Below are 20,946 nucleotides of genomic sequence, written 5' to 3'. Positions count from 1 at the left end.
AACGTAACAGATAGAAAGAGCCACAGACCTCTAGAACCCACAGAAAACTCTTAGCAAAGTTTTAATACACAAAAGTGAGAAATAAACATATACTAATTCTTGAAGATGAGAATTAAAAAGGACTAGCAGTCTGCTGGGGCGGGGCAGGGTGGGGAGGGAACGGGTTGGAATTTCTTGTCCCAGTACCACACATTTGATCTTCTCACTGGCTAGTGTGACCCAATACACTGGTTGACAAATACTTTTCTGTTCTCTTCTGTATACTGCTCAGTGATGAGCACAATATTTTTTAGAGATCCGAAATAGGCATTAAAGCAATAATGCCTTGGCATCAAAATTTCATCCATCAAAAAGTGAATAGCTTTGAACTCTCCTGAACTGTGGTATATCCAGTATGAACATGTTATATTTCATATTTTGATGATGCAATGATCCAGGTCATAACACCCAAGTTAAGTAAGAAGGTGCTTCATGAATACAAAGCCTCATTTTATCTTTTGCACAGAAGAGGGGACAAAAAATGTAATGCTAAATTGAAATGGCAAATACTTGGGCCTGCTCTAGTAGCCAAGTCCAATGACCTAACAGCTAGGAACTTATCAAGATCCATAAAGTCTGAATGACAGACACACATGAGTTCGTGTGGGTACCTTCAAGAACAGCCATTTGAGATATACTCTGTGCCTGTCTTCAGCCCTGTCTTCACCCTCTCTAGAGCTCTATGCCCTAAATGAATAAGAGGAAACTTGAGTTCTAAGGGACAAAATGAAAAAACAGCATTCTCTCCTTTTCCAGCAAGCCAATGAGGTTTGTTGAGTGATAAAGACATACTCCTTCTGTAAATTCCTTCTCAGTTGTGGTGTCAGCAGATTTTATGGGAGAAGGGATGAATGAATGGACAAGCTCACAACCCACAGCAATATTTGGATGCAATTATGAGACTCCGCTGGTACTACTTTAAGATCTGCAAGTTGAAGCAAGTTGAATTGTTCTTAAAGGGATTAACTAAACCAATTTCATCTAAATCAATTTGCACTGTTCAGATGAAGCATCCAAGTCACTCTAATTTGCAACAGTACTTCCTGAAGGCAGGCTTGCAAGGTACAACATGCTAAATGAGAATACTAGTCATCAGGAAAGTAAATAGGAGAGACACAATCAGCCCCTCACGTCTTTCACTTCTACGCTGCCCAACACAACACTCCTGCATCCTAATCCTGAAGCAGCAAGTATGGACTCTATCCTGGAATAAACAAGGGGACAAAATGTTGGGCCAAGTCTGGAGCCTCAGTCCAGTTAGCAAAGAACTCTGTACATTATAGGTGCTTAATATTGTTGACTCACTGCTGCTAGATACTAATCATGCTTATATGGCCAGGTCTGTAATTATTTGTACCATTTTTATTAGAAATTGACTACCTCCATAGAGACTAAAAATGGGTGAGGTTATGTTTTCAAATGAGTCTGGCTCAGATTGTTAGGTGAAAGCATATTAGATATGATTCACAGCTCAAAATCATCACCATTACTCTGTATGCCTATTTGTATATTTTCATTCTCTTGTACATGAATTGAGGAGGTGAAAACAGACTTAGGACCTATATACAATGATAGATTTGAATCCCAGGGGACTAATAATGGCAAATTAAGGTTTCTGTAAATTAGGGCTCCTATTTACACCCAGTCAATCCACTAACCCAATAAAAGGTAAATTAAGTGCTTTCTTTGAAAAGTATAATGCTAAGGGTTTATAGAACCCTTTCATCTTCAAAGGACCAAGCCAAGGCTCACAATATTCAGTACACAATATTATGCCTTTTATACAAGTGGGCTAACTATGAAAGAAAGGTCGTAAGAATGTCCTAAGGCCATAAAGCCAACGCAACATCAGATTTGGGGTGAACTCTCTGATCTTCTTGGCTCCTAGACCTATATTTCAACCACATAAATCAAATTGGGAGGAACAATCAGGAGAAATCTAATTCACATTATGTATCTGTAGTTAAGCTAATTGGGCAGGAATATACAAAACTAGCAAAGACTTTCTCCCTCAGGGCAGTGAGAAGGTAGAAAGAGGGATAGAGGGGGATCATCTGAGGTAGAGCAAAACAGAAGAAAAGCAGGTGGGTGGTACTCTCTATTTGGCAACTCCCCTTCTTTCGGAACTTTGCCAGAGAACCGTTTGGAGTGCTGAGAGGGAACAGAAGGGGTTAAAGGCAGCCCTTGTGGCCTAAATTGAGAATCAGAAAAATTAATCCCCACATAGTACTTGTCTATTTACAGTTCCCAATGTTTCCTTCATGAGGGCGCCTCCTCAGAGACACAAAATCATCACCATTCACTCGCCCCACACACAGAAATCCTCAAGAAGGCAATCTGATTGAGAAGCAAGAAGCTGTATGGCTGGGGGTACACAGGTTGGTGGGGAAAGGTTGGCAGCAGAGGGGATCCAGTGGGAGACTGCGTGTGCAAATAGGTGTTATGAGGCAAGAATAAGCTGAGTGATCATGAAGGAGCATAGTGCAATGTGGAAGAAAGTGAAGAGCCCAACCAACCACGATCCCTATTTCCTGCTCTGAGAAGAGATGCTTCCAAGTCCAGGAAGTGCTAAGTAACCTAAACCGGATCATTACCAGTAATGTTTCTGTAAATCTACTCCGCCATTATTTACTTAATTCTTACCAGCCAGAAATGGAAAAACCCCACCTTCCCCTGGCTTAGTTGCAGTCTGTCCTGTAGACATATGTAAGTTTTCCCTTTTCCCCACAGAGCTGGTTTCACAGCTAGGCCAGAAATAAGGAACTACCCAGAGGGAGACTGGAGGATCGCTCCAGGAGCAGAGCAAGGATTAAGTTTCGCCGGGCCTCCCGCCTCCCGCCGGCAGAGTGTCCGCAGCGTCGCAGGCTGCTGCACCAACACTGCTAGGGAGACTACCGACCTAAGGACGCCGCCCGGGCCAAGGAAACTGCAGACAGCGGAGCGTGGGAAGGCGGCAGTGCCCTTTCCCAGACTCGCGCCCAGGCGCCAAGGGAGCCGTTCTACTGCCAGCGTCCCTCCCGCCCGGCCCAGCTGCGCGAGAAGCCTCGGGCCCGCCCCGCCAGGCACCAGGGAGTGCAAACTCAGTCCCTGGAGGGCAGCAGGAGAAGCTCGCACCCAAATGGCAGGACGGGAAGCCGGTGATGGGCCGGGGCCACTGCAGCTGCCCCCATCACCCCTTCTCACCGAGCCCAAGAGCCCTCGACCAGCCCCGGGCCCCGGCAGCACCTGAAGAGAGGCCGGAGCCCGGCCGAGCCCTAAGCGGGGGAGGCGACGCTCCACCCCCAGGGCCGCAGCGAGGGGGCGCGTTTTACCCGTAGCGTTCCCGGGTGCCAGCCATCTCCTAGGCGCGTTCAAGAGCGCCCGACGCTCTCCTTCCTCCGCAGCAAACTGGCTAGGGCTCCCGCGCGAGCTCCCGGGCCTCCTTCGCTGCCGCCGCCGCCACTCTAGGCCGCCGCCCGCCTTCCCCGGTGCTGCCGCCGCCGCCTCCGGCGCCTCCGCCGCACCACAGCCGAGATCCGCCAGCCCGCGCGCCTCTCAGGGAATGGCACAGCGACCGCGACGCTGCCCAGGCTGGGTCTCCTGGGCTAAACTTAAAGAGTTTTCGCCCGTCGGTCCAGGGGCAGCACCATGACACCACAGCAACACCACACTGTCATTTCCGCTGCCGCAGAGGAGGGGGGGGGAAAGCAACCCCTTCGAAAAGGGGGGTGGAGTGGGTGCAGACAGGGTTGAGGCTGACACCCCCAGGGAGCACTGAGAGGAGCCCCGGCTGAAGGGGCACCGGGCCACCTTCCCTCTCTCACCTTTCACCGCCCCTGCCACTCCCAGGTCCCCCCAGCCCCTCCTCTGGAGGCGCCTTTACTTGTTTTCTCCCCCGGCAGGAAGGACCGGAGAAACCTGAGCAAGCAAAGGCAGTGGGTGGGTGGGGTTCGGGTTACTACTGTACCTACCAGCTGATTCCAGCAGCCTTTTCTCCAGCGCCCTGTCATCTTGAAGGAAGACACACCGAGAGGGGCCCGAGCGGGCACGCGCGCGCGTGCGTGTGTGTGTGTGTGTGTGTGTGTGTTTAATGCGAACGAGAGAGAGAGAGAGAGAGAGAGAGAGAGAGAGAGAGAGAGAGAGAGAGAGAGAGAGAGAGAGAGAGAGAAGAGAAGAGAAGAGAAGAGAAGAGAAGAGAAGAGAAGAGAAGAGAAGAGGAGGGAGAGGGAGAGAGGAAAGGGGAAGAAAGACCAGGAGTGTGAGCCCAGAATGTGTGAAATGCAGAAGGAGACTAGGACCAAAGTCTTCTCCCGCCACAGGCACCCTTGGCCCCACAAACCCCAAGTTGTAAGAAAAGGTCTTTGCACATGCCAATGAGAAGAGTGCCTGGGTCCACTGCAAAGGTCCTTTAGGTAAAGTTCACTAGAGAGTAAAGCAAAAATAGTGAAGACAAAAAAGAAAGCAGACAATTGAAGGAAATCTAACCCCTTTTTTCTTTTTACAAAGAGAATGCTTGTGTTTTATTGGCCTTGGACAAAAGTCGTATAGATGAATTAAAGCCACCAAATGGGGAGGGGGGTTGGAGGGTATGGTTTATTTTGCACCTTCAAATCCTTTACAGGAAAAACAAGAGGGTCATTACTGAGAGAACAATAGGGCAGATGCTAGCTATCCATCTTATCCCTAATAAGATGATTGGTTCATTTGGAACCCAGGAGCCTCCCATTGGTCTGAAGTCAACCTGTGTACTCAACTTCATTGGCTCAGAGGCCACCACCCCACTCACAAAATGGATAGGAAAGGGAAAGAAGGCCCAGGAAACCCCATCAGAAACCTTATTTCTAACATGAAGCAAAAAGGAGAAAAGCCAGAAAATGGAAGAAAATAATCCCTTCTCATAGGCCTCCTATTTTTCTGAACAAGTCTAGAAAAATTAAGGTGTATCCTGTCAGGGAACCAATAGCAATCAGCCAACATGCCTGGTAAACAATGTAAGATAGAGTACTGAGGCACATAAGGCAAAAATAACAGCCAGGCTACCCTGGGGAAAGTCTGGCCCTCTGAGTAGTAAAAGTTAATGAGTCATGCCAAAAGCACAGGCAATGAAAGGAAAAATAGGCAAATATGACTACATAAAATTTAAAAATATCTGTATAGCAAAAGACACAATCAACAGAGTGAAAAGGCAACCTATACACTGAGAAAATATTTGCAAACCATATATCTGATGAGTTAATATCTAGAATATATAAACAATTACAACTCAATAAAAACAACAAAAACTTTATTTAAAAATGGAAAATAGACATTTCTCCAAAGATGAAGAAAAGGGCAACAAGTATGTAAGATACCAACATCAGTAATTATGAGGAACATACAAATCAAGACCACAAAGAGAGGTCATTTCCCCACTTCCCCACTCCCCTACCCCGTCAGGATGGCCACTATTAAAAAAAAAAAAAAAACAGAGTCAGGTATGGTGGTGGTGTGGTGGTAACATGCTTTTAATCCTAGCACTCTGTGAGGCTGAGGCAGCAGAATCACAAGTTCAAGCCCAGCCTGGGCAATTTAGTGAGACTCTGTCTCAAAATAAAAACATTCAAAAGTCATCTGTGTCTATCCAATGTTTAACAGATAAAGAAGATGTGGTGTATACATACAATGGAATACAGTTCAGTCTTTAAAACCAAGTTACTCGGGTTGTGATTTTTGCCTTGTTCCCACTTCAGTGCTCTCTCTTACATTGTTTAACAGGGGAGTTGGCTGATTGCTATTGGTTCCCTGATAGGAAATCCTGTCACATGTTACAGTATGGATGAACTTTGAGAACATTACACCAAGTGAAGTTAGTCACACACACAAAAAACAAATACTGTGTGATTCTACTCATTTAATATCTAAAATAGTCAAACTCATACAAAGTACAAACAGAAAGTTGCCAGGAGCTGCGGGGGGGGCTGTTTGGTCAGTGTAGAATTACAGTCAAGCAGGATGGGGGAAGTTCTGGGGACCTTTTGTACAACAGTGTACATGTGGTTGATAATATGCTGTACACTTGGAAAATGTCTGGTGGAAGGATATATTTTATATTACGTGGTTTCTTGCCACAATAAATAAATAGTTTTTAAAGTTAACTAAGTCTGGTGTGGTGGTGCTCGCCTATAATCCGAGCTACTAGGAAGGCTTAAGCAGAAGGATCACAAATTCGAGGCCAGCTTGGGGCAATTTAGCAAGACCCTGTCTCAAAATACAAAATAAATAATAGTTAGGGATATAGCTCAGTGTGAAGGCCCTGGATTCAATCACCAATACCTTTTAAAAAAAAAAGTCTGTTTAGCCTAACATGAGAAAGTGGATAAATAAGTTATACAGACATTAAAAATAATTATATAGGTATATATGATAGGTGTATATATATGTATAAATAGGATATTATTAAATGAATAAAGCACAATGCAGAAATGTGCATGATTTGCTACTACTTGTGTTAAAAAGGGAAGAGGTCTGTAAAGATACCTAAGATGCTGATTATACTGGTGGTCAAGCATAGGAGGGAGAATTTGCTTTCTTGTCCTTGTGACAAAATATCTAAGAATATTCAATCCTCAGGAGTGGGAAGAGGAGGGAGACAGTGAGGGAGAGGGAGAGAAAGTGTGTGTTTTAGAGATTTTAGCCCATATTTCTCTGACTCTTATTTCTGGGCCTGTGGTGAAGTAGACAACCTAGGGCAATGACAGTGAACCTTTTAGAGATGAGTGCTCAAACTGCAACCCCAAACCCAATTACTTATCACAAAGTACCAACACTGCAATTAAACCTGAGTACTGAGGTTTTAGTTTAGAAAAAACAACTCATACATTAACATCTTTTGTCTTAAAAGAAAAACAAATAACATGCATGCCATAGGTTCACCACCACTGTCCTATGGGAAAGCAAGTATGGCAGAGCAAACCTGTTTTTCTTAAGGCCATGTGAAAGCAAAGATTGAGAGAGGTACTGGGGTCAAGTATAGCTTTCAAGGGCGCACCCCCAGTGTAGCACTTCCTCCAACTAGGCACCACCTCCTAAATTTGCCACTACCTCCCACTACCCCTTTAAACTATGAGTACATCAATGGATTCATCCATTCCGAGGTCAGAACCTGCATGATCTAATCATTTCCCCGAATTTCATCTCTGAACACTGCTTTACCAGGGACCCAGCCTTCAACACCTGAGCTTTTGGGTGACATTTCCGAACCAAACCATAACAGAGAAGCATTTAACATTGAATATGCTGTATTGTATTGTTTAAATTTTTGTAATATTCATAAGTTTCCTTTTCAAAAATAATTTAAAAGATCAAGCATAGCTACAGAAAGTAGAATGGAGGAGGCAGGCCAGGTGGCACATGCCTGTAATCCTAGCACTCTGGTAGAGTGAGGCAGGAGAATCTCAGGTCCCAGCACAGCTTGTGCATTTTAGCAACTTAGCAATTAGTGAGACCCTGTCTCAAAATAAAAAATAAGAAGAAAATGGGCAGGAGATATAGTTCAATGTGAAGACCCTGGGTTCAATCCCTGATACCATGAGGGTGGAAAAAAGTAAAGAAAGAATGGAGATTACCCGGGGGTCAAATTATTATTTAAAGCATACAGAGTTTCTGTCTGGGAGGATGAAAAATTCTAGAAATAGTATGGTACATAGCGTTATGAAAGAATTTAATGCCACTGATTCATACACTGATAAGTAGTGAAAATGATAAATTGTATGTTATGTATATTTTACCACAATAAAATAAACTTTAAAAAAAGAGGTAGACAGAGCAAGTACATATTATTTTATTTGTGTAAGAAAAGAGATATATGCATATGCCAGTAAATGCAAGGAAGACAGCTTGGGAGTACCCTGCAAACAGTGTGAGCCTAGAACTAAGGTTGGTATTTGAATGATCTTCTGGGTTTAATTGTATTTATTCCACACCTGGATAGTCTGCAGTAAGAATGTCTTTGGTAAGTTACACCAAAATTTTATGGCATGTCTGGAAAAAACAAAGTCGAACCCAAACTTGAGTAAGAAGTCAATTGATCCCTGAGAATTCTCCTTCAATTTCAAAATAATCCCCACAGAGAGCTGGGGAATTTTCTAAAATGTGAAGAAATGACCACTTTTCATCAGGAACATATTGGGAAAGAACTAGCTATCTCTTAGCAGAACTGACAGTAAAGGAGATTTGCTTTTAATGGCTTTTCTCATCCTTTAGAAACTGTCCCATCCTTCACTTTTTAGAAACCTCTTCTCCACCTAAACTTTCAGTACTTTTGAGATAGTCCCTGGTTCTACACAGTGCTCCCTAGCTCCATCTACCTTTCTGAAGCAGCAACCCACATTCTGGATCTTTCTTTCCCTCCTCAAAACTTAACCACATTCAGGTCCCTTTCACAAAGGATCTTGCTAAGTGATTAAAGAATTTAATCAACTAATTTGAGCTAAATGTTAATAGTTTCATTTGTCTATTAGTAGATAATATTTTAATTTTAACAGAAGGCTTCAATGTATTAATTCAAGGGAATGACTAATAGCTTGTGTGGGTAGGGGAGGGAGATGGGGAGATTTTGCTAATCACATCATATAAGTAGCTGCTTTAAAAACATTCCCATTTTTAGTGGTTTTATACAAATTACTCACCATAAATTTATTAAAGTAAATGTTTTATATCTGGCAGGAGATGCAAAATTGGCTAGAAGCATGTGATGAAATTGTTTATAATTAATGGTTACCTTTGTATATAACATATGTTGATACTATTAACCAAATAAATCTGGTCAATGAAAGAAAAGACTTTGACAGATTTAGCTTGAAGTGTTTAATTGAATTAATCTGAGGCAGAGTCACCACAACACAGGCCCACAGTATGAAAAGGACAGCTCATGAGCTATTTTTTCTAGCTAAGAATGTAGGAGAGGGGAGGAACGACTCCAAATACTTTCTGCAGAGAGAAGCACAGAGCCCAGTTTGTTCCAGAAAGAAAAATCACAGAAGGGTGATTTTGTTGTGCAAGAGGATCATTGCTTCTGCAGAAGGGGACCTTCATACTGTTCTCAAAAGAAGTAGCTTGTTGTCTAAAATGCAGAGGTTGAGCAAAGGCTTTACTAACCAGGGGCTCTTAACAGGATGGTGAGAAGAAAGGCACTTTTGGCATGGACTCATCAATAGAACATTGTTCTAAAACCCTAGTTGTGAATGGGTCCTGTAGGCTACTTAGAAGAGAGTAGTTCAAAATAAATATGCTCCCAGTATGAAGAAATGGCATGCCTCTGGTAGTTTTTTTTTTATTATTCTCTTTTGAGTTATATTCTGCCATTGCTTTTATCAATTTTGTAACTTATCTGAATTGGGTTTGTTACAACAAGCATGTATGTTATCCATGTTACATTAGTAAATATTTTCCTAGAGTTTTAATGTGTCTTCAGGCCCAATACTGACAACAGCATCACATCACTTAGGATCTGCCTTCCACCATACCACATTTTGATTTCTCATCTCACTGCTAGTTCTTTGAGTTTAGTTGTGTCTTCCTCCAGGTCCTTTTTTTTTTTAACCTCTGAAGAGCTGGCATATCTCTGGGCTCAAGCCTTGGTTCCATTCTGCATGCACTCACTCCTGAGGTGGCCTGTTCTAATTCCATGGTTTAAAATACAATCTGTAGTCTGATAGATCTCAGTTTTCTCTCAGGTTCAGACCTCTCACCTGGGTCCAGACTTGCATATCTACCTGATTATTTTACATCTTCACCTGGCTGTCTTCTAGACAATGCTAACTGAATATGACCAATAGAGAAATCTTAGTTTCCTTCTCCTCATATCAGTTAATGGCATCACCCAACTACTAAAGCTAGACATTGGGATGCCATACTTGACACCTTCCTTGCCCCAAAGCCCGTTATCCAATGCATGATCAAGTCATATTTGGTCTCCTCTTTTCTGCTTGCAATTAATACTGTAGCCAGAGTGATCTTTTCAAAATAGAAATGTGATCATTTTACTCCCATTCCTTGCTTAAAAGCCCTCAATCTCCTATTACTGCCATTAGAGTAAAATTCAAAATTACTTATGGTTGTCTACAAGACTTGGCATCAGCTACCCTTGCTTATCTTACCAAACTTATTCTGTTCTCACCCTTGTTCACTACAACTGGCCTTCTGACACTGCTGAAAATATACCATGCTCTTAGCCACCCCCAGAAACTTCATATGCCCTTTTTCTTCTGCTTTTACTTCCACTCTTCACAAGACTGTCTGGTGTTTTCTCTCAGATTATGTATCGCCTTGTCAGAGAACCTTTCCCTGACCACTCTATCTAAAGTAATATTGCATGTTGTTTTCTAATATAGCACCCCATTCCTTTCTTTTGGAGAAATTATTACTAGTGAAAACTATCATACATCTTTATTATACATCTCTATGTATGCATTTTTGTACACACACTTGAATATGCATTTTGTGAGAGCAAAAGCATTGTCTATCTCTATCATAAGTGTATCTCCAAAACCTACAACTGGATGAATGGCAATAAAAAATGGAAAAAGTATAGTTCAGAGATGACTTTTGCAACCCTGACATAGATTTACCCCAATTTTCAATCTGCAATGAGAATATCACATATGAAAAGAAACATTTGACAAAAAGTACTGCTTTTGAAGTAGGTTCATTCTGGGAAGCCAGACACATCTCTCAGGGCCTCAACTGCCTGTATACCAGCAATTCTTTCTTTGTGCGGGGGGCGGGGGGGGGACCAGGGATAGAACTTGGGTCCTTGCACTTGCGCAGCAGGCAACGAAACCACTGAGCTAAATCCCCAGCCCCTGACCAGCAATTCTTTTTTTTTTTTCTTTTTGTATTAAATTCTTTTATTGGTACATTGTAGGTATACAACACAATTACACTTCTCATTGGGAATTGTACCTTTACATAATGCATCTTGGTTCTTGTTTTTTCCCCATTCCTAGCCCTCCCTTCACGCCCTCCACCCTTCCCTATTTACAAAGACTTGATTTCCATTTTTTCCATTTCTCAGCATTTTTCCTTTCCCTTCTTTCCTTTCGCCTGCCCCTCCCACTACCCCTACCACTTTGGACCTTTTCTTCCTATTTTATATTATCGATTATTCATTCTAATCATTGGTACATTTTAGGTATACAATATAATGACATTCATCATTGGAAATTTGCACCTTTACATAGTCTCTCTTGGTTCTTATTTTTCACCCTTGCCCAGCCCTCCCTTCAACCCCTCCAGTCCTCCCTATTTACAAAGATTTTGTTCCTATTTTTCCACTTTCTTATATAAATCCCATTCCCTTCTATCCTTTCCCCTAGCCCTCCCACTTCCTTCCCCTTTGCCCCTTTTCTTCCTATTTCACATTACCTATTATACATTTAGTCCTTATTTACACTTTCAGTTTCTCACACCAGAGAAACTATTCGGTATTTACACATGTGTGTCCTATTTATTTCACTTAAGAGTGTCACCTCAATGTGCATCCACTTAGCTATAAATGTCTCTAATTTGTCAATTTTTTATGGCTGAGTAGTACTCCATTTTATTAAAAAACCACATTTTCTTGATCCAGTCTCCAGTTGATGGGCATTTGGGCTGTTTCCAAGTTTTAGCTATTACAAACTGCACTGCTATGAAAATGGGTGCACATATATCACTGTGGTATGATTCTTTTAATTCTTTGGGGAAGATCCCCAGCAGTGCAATAGCGGGGTCAAATGGGACTTCCAGTCCTAGTTCTTTGAGGTCTCTCCATACTGATTTCCACAGTGCTTGCACCAGTCTACACTCCCACCAGCAGTGGAGCAGGGTTCCTCTTTCCCCACAGCCCCACCAGCATTTGTTATTGGTTGATTTCATGATAGCAGCCATTCTTTCTGGAGTGAGGTGGAATCTCAGCGTTGTTTTCATTTGCATCTCTCGAATGACCAGTGATGTTGAACATTTTTTCATGTACTTATTTGCTATTTCTACTTCTTTGTCTGAGAAATGTCTGTTCATTTCAGATGCCCATTTTTGGATTGGGTCTTTAAATTTGGGAGGTCTGATCTTTTTAAGTTCTTCATAGATTCGAGATAGTAGACCTTTGTCTGAGGAAGAGCAGGTGAAGATTTTTTCCCACATTGTGGGGTGTCTCTTCACACTGCTGGTGGTTTCTCTTGCTGTGCAGAAGCTTTTTAATAAGAAGAGATCCCATTTGTTGATTGTTTGTGCTAGTTCACGGGCAACTGAGGTTTGGTTCATAAAATCTTTTCCTCCACTGATGTCTTCAAGGGTTCTACTTAACCACTGTTCCAACTGGTTCAGAGTTTCTATTTTAATATTTAGATCTTTAATCCATTTTGATTTTAGTTTAGTGCATGGTGAGAGATACAGGTCCAGTTTTAATCTTTGGCAAGTTGAAGCCCAGTTTTTCCAGCACCATTTATTAAAGAGGCTATCTTTCCTCCAGTGAGGGTGTTTGGCTCCTTTGTAGAAGATGAGATGGCTGAGTGTGTCTGGCGTTGTTTCTGCATCTTCTAATCTGTTCCATTGGTCCTGAAGTCTGTTTCTTTGCCAGTACCATACTGTTTTTATCACAGTAGCCTTGTAGTATAGTTGAAGGTTGGGGATTGTGATACACCCTGCCATGTCTCTGTTACCTAGAATTGCTTTTGCTATTCTGGGTCTCTTCTTGTTCCAAATGAATTTTTGGATTGTTTTCTCAAGGTCTATGAAGTATGCTGCTGGGATCTCAATTGGAATTGCATTAAATCTATATAGCAGTTTTGGAAGTATGGCCATTTTCACTATATTAATCCTTCCTACCCAGGAGCAGGGGATGTCTGTCCATTTTCTGATATCATCTTCAATCTCTCTTTTCAGAGTGCCATAGTTTTCAGAGAAGAGGTCTTTGATTTCTTTCGTTAGGATGATTCCTAGGTATTTCAGATTTTTGGATGCTATTGTGAAAGGAATTATTTGCCCTATTTCTCTCTCAGTGAGTCTGTCATTGGTGTAGAGGAAAGCTCTTGATTTTTCTGTGTTGACCTTGTAACCAGCTACTTGACTGAATTTGGCTATTAAGTCTAGAAGACTTTTGGTGGATTTCTTAGGGTCTTCTATATAGAGCATCATGTCATCTGCAAATAATGACAATTTGACTTCTTCATTACCTATCTTTATTCCTTTTATTTCTTTCTCTTGTCTAATTGCCATGGCTAATGTTTCCAGAACTATATTGAACAAGAGTGGTGATAGTGGACATCCTTGTCTTGTTCCTGATTTTAGTGTGAAGGATTTCAGTTTTTGAGCATTTAGTATGATATTGGCTGTTGGTTTTTCATAGATGGTTTTTATCAGAGTGAGGTAGAGACCATCTATTCCAATTTTTTGTAGGTTTTTATCATAAATGCATGTTGGATTTTGTCAAGTGCTTTTTCTGCATTTATTGAGTTGATCATATGGTTTTTTTCCTTGGCTCTATTGATATAGTGCATTACATTTATTGATTTGTGTATGTTGAGCCATCCCTGCAACCCTGGGATGAATCCCACTTGGTCAGGGTGTATGATCTTCTTGATGATCTTCTGCATTCTATTTGCCAGTATCTTCTTAAGGATTTTTGCATCTATATTCATTAGTGAGATTGGCCTGTTGTTGTTTTTTTTGGTTGGGTCTTTCTCTGCTTTGGGAATCAGGGTGGTACTTGCTTCCAGGAATGAATTTGGGAGTATTGCTTCCCTTTCAATTTCATTGAAGAGTTTAAGCAGTAGTGGCAGTAGTTCGTCTCTAAATCTCTTGTAGAATTCAGCAGTGAAGCCATCAGGGCCCGGGCTTTTCTTAGTTCATAAGTTTTTAATTATGTTTTCAATTTCATTGATTGATATTGGGTTGTTTAGAATTTTTAGGTCTTCTTCATTCAACTTTGGTAATTCATATGTTTCTAGGAATCTGTCCATTTCTTCTGTGTTTTCCGTCTTAGTGGCATATAGATTCTTGAAGTAGGTATTGATGATCCTCTGGATTTCTGCTGGGTCCATTGTGATTTCATCCTTTTCATTCCTAATTGCATGGATTTGGGCCATTTCTTTCCTTTTTCTGATAAGTTTGGCTAAGGGCTTGTCAATTTTGTTTATTCTTTCGAAGAACCAACTCTTGACTTCATTGATTTTTTGCATCGTTCTCTTAGTCTCCATTGCATTGGTTTTTGCTCTGATCTTTATAATTTCCTCCCTTGTGTGAGCTTTGGGTTTATCCTGCTCTTCTTTTTCTAGAAACTTGAGGTTCAGCATCAGGTTACACCATTGAGCTCGCTGTTTTCCTAACATGTGTATTCACTGCTATGAATTTCCCTCATAAGACTGCTTTCATTGTGTCCCTCAAATTCTGATATGTTGTATTGTCATTATCACTTAATTGAAGGAACTCTGATTTCTTCTTTAATTTCCTCTGTGCCTCATTGGTTATTCAGAAGTGTGTTGGTCAATTTCCATGTGTATATGAAATTCTTGAGTTTCTTTTGCTATGCATCTCCAATTTCATCGCACTATGGTCTGATAATATACAGGGGATAACTTCAATTCCTTTACACTTACTTAAACATGTTCTATGAGTGAGTACGTGGTCTATTTTGGAGAATGACTCATGTGCAGCTGAAACAAATGTGTAATCTGGTTTTGTGGGGTGGAACACTCTGTAAACATCTGTTAAGTTCATTTGTTCAAGAGTATGATTGAATTCTACTATTTCATTACTTATTTTTTGTCTGGTTGATCTATCTATTTGTGACAGTGTGGTATTGAGGTCCCCCATTATTATTGTATTAGGGCTTATTTGATTTTCCATGTCCATTAGTATTTGTTTTATATAGTTGGGTGCACTAGTGTTCGGTGCATAGATATTTATGATTGTCATCTCTTCCTCTTGGATTCTTCCCTTTACAAGGATGTAGTGTCCTTCTCCGTCTCTCTTAATTAGTGTTGGTTTGAAATCTACTTGATCTGCCAAGAGGATAGCTACTCCTGCTTTTTTTTGGGTTCCTGTCACATGCAGTATTGTTTTCCACTCTTTAACTTTCAGTCTATGAGTTTCCTTTTGAATTAAGTGTGTTTCTTGTATGCAGTATATTGTTGGATCTTGCTTCTTGACCCATTCTACCAGTAGATTTCTTTTGATTGGTGAATTGAGACCATTAACATCGATGGTTCTAACTGATACATATTGAGTTATCATTGTCATGACTTTTTCTTTTTGTTGGATTCTCCCCCTTTACATTTAATTTCTTGTCATGCCAGATGGGTTCATTCTGCTGTGCTTCCTGGTGTTGTGATCCTCATTGTCTGTTCCTAGGATATTGTCTGAAGTTTTTTTGGAGTGCTGGTTTGGTATTCATGAAGTTCCTAAGGTGCTCTTTGTCATGAAAGTATCTCATTTTTCCATCCATTTGGAAAGATAGTTTTGCAGGGTACATCAGTCTGGGTTGGAGACTGTTTTCCTTTAGGGCTTAAAATACATCATTCCAAGCTCTTCTTGCCTTCATGGTTTATGTTGAGAAGTCTGCTGGCTGTGATTCTGTTGGGCTTTCCTTTGTAAGTGATTTGTTTCTTTTCTCTCACTGCTTGTAGAATTTTGTTCTTCTGTTGTGTTTCTGGAATCTTAACAATGATATGCCTATATGTAGATTTTTTTTGATCAAGGCTATTTGGAGTCCTATATGCCTCACTTATCTGTAGGTCAAGCCCTTTTCCCCTGCTTGGGAAGTTTTCTGCCATCACTTCTGTGAACAGATTTTTATGTCATCTGCACTCTCTCCTGTTTCTTCATTGAGGCCAATCCGTCTTATGTTATTCTTCTGTGCATCATCTAGCAGCTGCTGGATTGATTTCTCATGTTCCCTTATAATTTTGAAGCAATTTTTCTTTTCCTGGTCACTAATTGCAATCTTATCTTCTAGATCTGAAATTCTGTCCTCACATTGGCTCATTCTGCTGTGTAGACTTTCAGTGGAGTTTTTCATGTCCTGGAAATCTGTTTTATGGATTCCATTTGTTTCTTATGTTGGGATTCCATCATGTTCCTCAGCACCTCTTTTTTTTTTATATTTGTGTTCTCTCTAGATTTACTAATCATGTCTTGCACTATGGGCACAATCTCTGCTGTTATCTGAGAAATTATTTCTGATTTCATTTTTCCAGATCCTCTTTTGTTGCCAGTTCAGGGAGTCCAGGTGGTTGAGTATTAGATTGTTCCATCTCCTTTCCCTTTGGGGTTGCTTTAGGTGATCTGGAAGTCTAGTTTTGAGACTTCTTTATGCATCTTCTCATTTCCATGGAGTGGGGTGTGTGGGTGGGAATGTGCTGTTGGTGCCTGTGTGGCTTACCTCCTCAGTACTGGGGTCGGCTCTGCTCCTTGGAGTTGGGAGTAGTGGTTCGGCGGCCTAGAAGTCTCACCTCCTCCTTGGTGCTGGGGGAACCTCTTATCCTCAAAGTTGGGGGCGATGGTTCAGTGGCCTTGAAGGCTTCTTCTTGGCCCTTTATCCAGTTTTCCCAGCACCACCTGTTGAATAGACTATCTTTTCTCTAACACATGCTTTTGCTCCCTTTGTCTCAAATCAAATAGCTTTATGTGTCTTGGGATATCTCTGTATCTTCTATTCTGTTCCATTGATCCATATATCTGTTTTTGTTCCAGTGCCATGCTGTCTTTTATCACTAATGCTTTGTAGTGTAGCTTAAAGTTAGGTATTATAATACCTCCTGCTTTGCTGTTGTTGCCCAAAGTTGCTTTTTGGTAGTCTGGGTATTTTCTGATTTCACATGAATTTTAGGATTGTTTTCTATATCTGTACAGTATGCTGTTGGTATTCTGCTTGGGACTGCATTGAATTTGTATAACAGTTTGGGAAATATGGTGATAATTAAAAGGTATTTCTCTCTTCTTTCTCGCTCATTATAAGCATTATACTATTATTTTCACCTAAAATTAATGTGAAGTCTTTGATATAATTAAATATCAAACCAATATTCAAAAATCCTCAATTGTCATAAACTTCTTTTTGAAGTTGGCTTGTTGAAATCAGGTTAAAGGTGGTAGTTGTACTATTATTATTAATATTATCATTATAATCTCTACCAAACAAAACTCCAGCCTATACATCTAGTGATGAGGAACATGCTGGCAACCATAGCAGTTCATTTTAATCTTTAGATAATATGACCATAATGTTTGTATTCAATTTAAACTGTTTGTCTGTACTTCGTGTCTATTGGGTCTTACAGAGTAAATCTGCTCCCTCTACTCTTTGACACCCTGTATTAGTTTTTTGTAGCCCCCATAACAAAGTATTATAAAGTCATGAGTTTTAAAACAACAGAAATTCATTGTGTCACAGTTCTGGAGGTAAGAAGTGTGAAATCAATGTGTTGGCAGGATTATGCTCCCTCTGAAGACTCTAGAGGAGAATCTTTCCTTGTCTTTTCTATTTTGGAGGGAGGCTCCCTGTTCCTTGGCTTGTGCCAGTGTAATTTCAGTCTCAGCCTTCATGTTAATATGGCTGTCTTCCTTCTATGTCTTTTCTAAATTTCCCTCATCTCATAAGGTCACCCGTCTTAATGGTGTAGAAGCCCAACCTATTCCATTATGGCTTCATCTTCACTAATCACATATGCAAAGACTTTGTTTTCAAATATGGTCACATTCTGAGATTCTAAGGGTTAGGACTTCAACTTTTCTTTTGGGGACTCATAATTCAACTCATAATATAGCCCTTCAAATATTTGAAGAAAACATCAAATCCCTCACAGTCTCTCCTCTCCTGGATAAACTTTTCCTGTTCATTCAACCAATTCTGTTACTTGGCTTTCTTTTTTCCAAAACACTGACATTTATTGAATAACTGAGCCCACTGTGCCAACTGAAATGTTGCTTGGGTATAGTTTGACCATGTAAAATAGATTCACATGATCTCCTCCCTGGATCCATATATGCTATTTCTGTTAGTGCAGTGTAAGTTTGAATTATTACATTTTTAATCTCTCCCTTTCCCTATATCCCCTTCACTTTAGGCCAAGTCAGCTGTTCTTCTTCTTTTATTTTATTTTTCCTTTATCATTGTACTTGTCACGCTATGTAATAATTGTGTGAAAAAGAACTAAGGATGTTATGAGTCAACTCAATAATCCAACAGTGTGTTTTGGCCATAAAATAGTTGATTCATCCATCACTCATTGAATTCTTACTATGCTCCAAGCACTGTACATGGTACTTTGGGTACAACTTTGGATCAGCCATAGTTCCTCAAGAAACTCATGATCTAATAAGGGATAAAGCATGTGAACAAACAGGAAAAGTACAGCTGGACAAGTACTGTGATAGAGACAAGTTCAAAATACTTTGAAAGCACAGAAGAGGGACATCTAAACCAGCTGGAGATGAGATGTGTTAAGGAAAGCCTTATTTGAGAAAATAATACACAGGCTGAATCTAAGAGGATGGCAAGAAGTCAGCCAGGGAAAAAGAGAGTGGGTGGTTGGAGAATGGGCATCAAAACAGAAGCTATGTTATGAATAAAGGCATGGAAGTGGAGAATTGCAGTGTTGCAAGCTATTTGGAATTGCTGAAATATTAGCTGTGAGTGTAACAGTAGCTGGGAAGTTTTGAGGCAATTTGATGGTTCTGACATAATTTGAGCTCTGTCTTGTAGGCAATAGGATGTTACGTGTTTATATTTTCACTTTAAAAGGCTAATTCTGGTGGCTGTGTTGAAAACTGAATGAGAGTTAGTTACAACTATTAGAAGTAACAAATGAAGAGGTAGTTATAACTACTAGGTGTGTGATAAGTTGAGAATTATTTGAGAATATCATTAAGATTGGGTCAATGTTTATGTATGGGTGGAATGAGATTAGTGAGAAGGCAAAAATGACTTTCAGGTTGGTACTGTGAGTGTGGTGGGATGATGCCATTGATTGAGGCAAGGTATGCAAGAAAAGGAATAGGTTTAGGGAGAATATAATGAGTTTGTTTTTTGTTTTTTGTTTTTTTGGTACCTGGGATCGAATTTGGTTCCATGTGCTTGCGAAGCAGGAGGCAGAACCACTGAGCTAAATCCCTGGCCCCATGAGTTTGGTTTTGGATACATTAAACTTGAGGTACCTGTGGAATTATTCAGGCTTGGAGTAAAGTTCTGACCTGGAGATATAAATTGGGGTGTTCTCAGGATAGAGGTAAAAGTAGATCAATGGATGAGACCATCTAAGAGAATTTGGGAAGTAGAAAGAGCCAAGAACTGAAGATGGAATCCTCATCAACACCTACATTTTAGCCTGATGAAGGAGGATCACAATAAAGGAATAAGAAGTTGTGCAGGGAACTAGGAAACCAAAAAATGTCATAGAAACGGAGAAAGAGGGAAAAAGCAACACCAGCATTAAAAGACATCAAAAGGTTTAGAAAATTAAGGATTTCAGGAAAAATATTGTGGAATGCTTTGCTAAAATCCAAAGCATTGTAAGATTCCATTCCCCTTTCTTTGTTCTATTAGCCTCACTTTTGTTCTATTAGCTTCATCAAAGAAGGAAATCAGGTTACTCTGACTTGTTGTTAGTATGTCTTTTCTTAATCATTACCATGTCTTCAAACTTTTATTGAATTGACAAATATTTATTGACCACTTATTATATGTGAAAAATTATTCTTAACTCTATCCTAGGATCATCAGTAAACAACACAGGCAAGATTCCTACTCTTGAGGAGCTTGTCATTGAGACTTAATGTAGCATAATGCTCAAGAGCCTGGGTCTAAATCCTGGAATCACCACTGCCTAAGCTATGTGACTGTGGATAAATTCCTTAATTTCTCAGCCTTCATTTCCTCATCTATAAAATGCAGAGACTAAGGATTATTGTCAGGAGGTTATTACTAAGATTAAAAGAGTTAATACGTGTAAAGTGCTTTGAATAGCATCAAGCACACAAAAAGAAATTAATGTTAGTTATTCTGGGGTACATGTATGTGTAAGGAAGTTAGGTCAATAAACAAGAAAATACTAGTTATTGATGTAATGGAGATAATTAAAATAGGGTTATTTTAAAGCAAGTAAAGCAAATAAACATGTAATTACTTTAGACTGGGCAGTGTAATCCCAGGCAATGATGTTTGAATTGAATTTTGAATGAAAAATATGAGTCATGTAAGGACCCTGGTAACATTATGCTCCAGGTTGAACAACTAAAGTCCAAATCTGTCTCACAACCTGTTTTTGAAGATAAAGTTTTATTGTTTATGTGTTGTTTATGGGTGCTTTTTGATTCAACAGCAGAGTGCTGTTGGGACAGTTGAGTGGTTGGGACAGAGATCATATGGCTCAAAAAGTCGGAAATATTTATCATTGGCTTATTACAGAAATAGTTTACCATTTCCTGCTCTAGGCAGAGGGACAAGCAAATGCAAAGGCCATAGGCATGGAGGAATGTGAAGAGTTCAAGGAACAGAAAAAAGTACTGAAATGAGTAAGGGGAAGAGTGGTTTGAATCTTGCCTCAAATCAACATCAAATCCACCAGTCTTTAGCTTGTAGAATTAACCTTTACCCCTTTGAAAGTTGCTTATCTCTAATCTTTAATGTCGATATTTCTCCCATTTCTGTGTTTTCTCTAGGATCACTGACAGTGGTTCATCAATCTTATCTGCAGTCTTTGTAGCCTAAGGATAATTCATTCAGGCCAGGATATTTGAACTAATTTAGAGTAGCATTCTTCACCCACTGCAGGCCAGTACTTTCCTAACATGTCAACAGGATGCATTATCTACAGTCTTTGCCTTATTTTAAACTTGCATCCTACTCTATTTCATCTCACACAAATCTTTGAGTGGGAATTTATTGCCATGGATCTTATTAACTCTGATTAATAT

General features: G+C 40.3%; 1 protein-coding gene across 6 annotated transcripts in view; it reads right to left on the bottom strand.

Moving 5' to 3' along the window:
* Mid2 (midline 2) overlaps positions 1–4,241 on the bottom strand; it is a 115,367-nt gene extending 111,126 nt beyond the window's left edge. For 3 of the 6 annotated variants that reach the window (XM_004861456.4, XM_087196741.1, XM_087196742.1), the window contains exon 1: positions 3,990–4,098. The gene's annotated coding sequence lies outside the window, so the exon portion shown is untranslated. Of the gene's footprint in view, positions 1–3,350; positions 3,921–3,989 lie in introns of those variants that run through there. The other 3 variants (XM_021241605.2, XM_021241606.2, XM_004861455.3) reach the window with 2 other exon arrangements.
* Positions 4,242–20,946: the final 16,705 nt, after the last annotated feature.

The sequence above is a fragment of the Heterocephalus glaber genome, unplaced genomic scaffold (genome assembly GCF_053883595.1).
Source record: "Heterocephalus glaber isolate CG9 unplaced genomic scaffold, H.glaber_assembly_v1.0 deba00001613, whole genome shotgun sequence".
Classification (NCBI taxonomy): domain Eukaryota; kingdom Metazoa; phylum Chordata; class Mammalia; order Rodentia; family Bathyergidae; genus Heterocephalus; species Heterocephalus glaber.
The sequence above is the reverse complement of the archived record's forward strand: the minus strand, read 5'-3'. Positions and strand labels throughout refer to the sequence as shown.